Source organism: Schistocerca nitens, chromosome 8 (assembly GCF_023898315.1).
Source record: "Schistocerca nitens isolate TAMUIC-IGC-003100 chromosome 8, iqSchNite1.1, whole genome shotgun sequence".
Classification (NCBI taxonomy): domain Eukaryota; kingdom Metazoa; phylum Arthropoda; class Insecta; order Orthoptera; family Acrididae; genus Schistocerca; species Schistocerca nitens.
The window spans coordinates 544344608-544347292 of record NC_064621.1 but is presented as its reverse complement, the minus strand read 5'-3'; the positions used below and the strand labels follow the sequence as shown (position 1 = coordinate 544347292).

At 40.4% G+C, this 2685-nt stretch overlaps 1 non-coding gene across 1 annotated transcript; it reads left to right on the top strand.

Moving 5' to 3' along the window:
- The first annotated feature begins 2131 nt into the window (after positions 1–2131).
- Trnat-ugu (transfer RNA threonine (anticodon UGU)) lies at positions 2132–2205 on the top strand. The gene has a single exon. It is a non-coding gene; the product is annotated as a tRNA-Thr (tRNA).
- Positions 2206–2685: the final 480 nt, after the last annotated feature.

The following is a 2685-nucleotide window of genomic DNA, read 5'->3' as shown; positions in this document are numbered from 1 at the left end:
TCACTGATGATGCTGCAACTGCAGTGAAACATGTCTGGGACAAAAACAAAGTAGTGTTTTGTTAAAGGCGGAGCACACTCAAAAACATATGTTACTGTGGAAAACAATTGTTGGGAAGTAGCTTATACACTATTTCGATTTTAAACCAACTGCAGTATTTGTAAGGGTCTTGGGTCGACATAAATGTGACAGAATTGTTTTCGAAATGTATCCAATTAAGTGTGTTCTCATTTAGTACACAGTTGCGTTTGTTTCCTTAAAAGAACTTTCATTTGAGTGAAGACGTGTACATTTGCGCGGCGTGTAAGAATGCGCCACGCCAGTGTTTCACTCTCAATAATCCTCCACTTAGATACTCTGTTGAGCACCAAACAACATATGTGGCTGACTCTTTGTTGCGTAGTTTGGTAGTTATTCTGGTCTCAACCGTTACGCACAGTTTTACGATATTTTCCTACAAAATTGGGTATTACGTAAATTAACCATAGCTGAGATGATAATGTCAGGGACTTAATTTTCGTACAACAATGTACCACGATCTACTGGCATTCTTGTGACAGGAAGGACATTCAATCATTAAAGAGACTAACTGATGCTGAAGTGAAAGAGTTAGTGGGAGCAGTTTTGTTCTTTCAAGACTTAAGGTCGGCATCACTAGATGACAGCAGTCGACGGGTAAAAACTGATTAATTTATAACCTCATTATTGTATTGAACGAAGGAGTCTCTGCTTCAAGTTTCCACATTAGTCGAACAATGTCCAGTGATCCGTTTTTTTGCTTTCTGAAGGTGGAATAACACTTAAATATTTTCTCCAATGACTTTAAAGTATGTCGAAAATTGTATGAACTCTGGAAATATCTGTAAGTGGATAGAACAGTTCAAAAACGGTCGAGCCTCAGTGACTGACGAGCAATGACATGGCGGATAAGTTGGCATCATCTCCTTCGCGTGAAGCTTGCACTGACGACATTATTAGTGAAGACCGACGTGTTACAGTTGAACATGTAGCAAAACCAGTTGCAGCAAATGTTGTCACAGTTCATATCGTTACCAGTAACAAGATCAATAGCAGCAAATCAAGTGTAATGCAGGTCTCGAAAGAGTTGACGCAACAACACAAGTAAACAAACCTCCTAGTGTGTATACACTTGAAACAACGCTAAAGTAAGGAAGGCAATCCTTTTGTAAACAACATTTCAGCGTATGGTTAATCCTGGTTTTATTATTTTCAACCACCTGTCCAAAACACAAAGCATGGAATGGAAGCACACAGGCTCATCTGTCCGAAAGAAATTCACAAAGCAAAACTCAGTGGAAAAAGGGATGTTAACCGTCTTTTGGGATGCCGTAGGTGTTGTCTTTCGATTGTTTGGAAGATCAGCGTACAACAAATAGTGCCTACTACTCAGACATACTGATGGAGAAATTACAGTTAGCAGTGAGAGAAAATTTTTTAAAAGAAAAAATAAATAAAAGGGGCGTGATTCTGACATCCGACAATGCTCGCCCTCACCCCGCCCAGCTGACTTAAAGAACCATTGAGAAAATGGTTGGGAGATACTACCTCTTCCTCTCTATACTCCTGATGTGGATGCCTCGCAGTTTGATTTGTTTCGACCACTCACGGAGATGTTTCGTGGAAAGAAGTTCAGCAACAACGAGGAGGCCAAAGAATTTGTGGGAATGTGGCTCGAACCTCAAGACAAGGACTTCTTTGGTTCAGGTATAAAAACACCATTACATCGTTGGGACAACTGTATTATTGTTGCTGGGGATGAGTTGAGAGGTAGTAACGGTTTCATTTTCTAAAAAATATAGTTTTTTTTCATATATGAAGATAGTAACTGTTCTCGAACGAACAGATACCACTGATGACCGTGCAGCTTCTCTAGAATAAATGATAATTAATTGAAACCCTCAGCTGCTGACAGGTGTTGTTGATATACCTCGAAGGGGATAGCTGAAAATGTGTGCCCCGACCGGGACTCGAACCCGAGATCTCCTGCTTACATGGATGGGCAAAATATCTATTAGGAAGATTACGTATGTAGATTGTGGACAGCTGGGAATGTGGGTCTCACGGGGAGCGTGCGAGGAATAAGTCCCTGCAGTCGCGCTCATCATCTGTGTCCTCGGTGGCTCAGATGGGTAGAGCGTCTGCCTTGTAAGCAGGAGATCCCGGGTTAGAGTCCCGGTCGGGGAACACATTTTTAGCTATCTCCATCGAGGTATATCAATAACACCTGTCGGCAGCTGAGGGTTTCAATTAATCATCGTTTATAGTTGTTTTCTTCGTGAATTTGTTTCTTATTGAATGTCTTTCGCATATTAACACATCGATATTCGTACAAAGTGTTTCCATATGCGCATAAAAGTCGAAGGCGCGTAATTGCGGGGAAATTTTACGGGTTGCAAGTTGGGTAACAAAAGCTAAACATCTCTAGAACCAAAATTCATAGGCACCGACAGATGAATCACACAATCAGGACCAGGTAACTCTGTTTCCCCTAAGAAACAATTATTTTACCAAGGAAAGTAATTGGTAAAAAAGGACAGGAGGAAGGGGAAAAGACAGAACTATCAACTGTATATATGTTGAAAAATCAACTTGAATCGAAGCATCAATAAAGGAAGAAACCAAAATCCTGTTATGACTCTGATTAAACAAACAAAAATGAAAGAA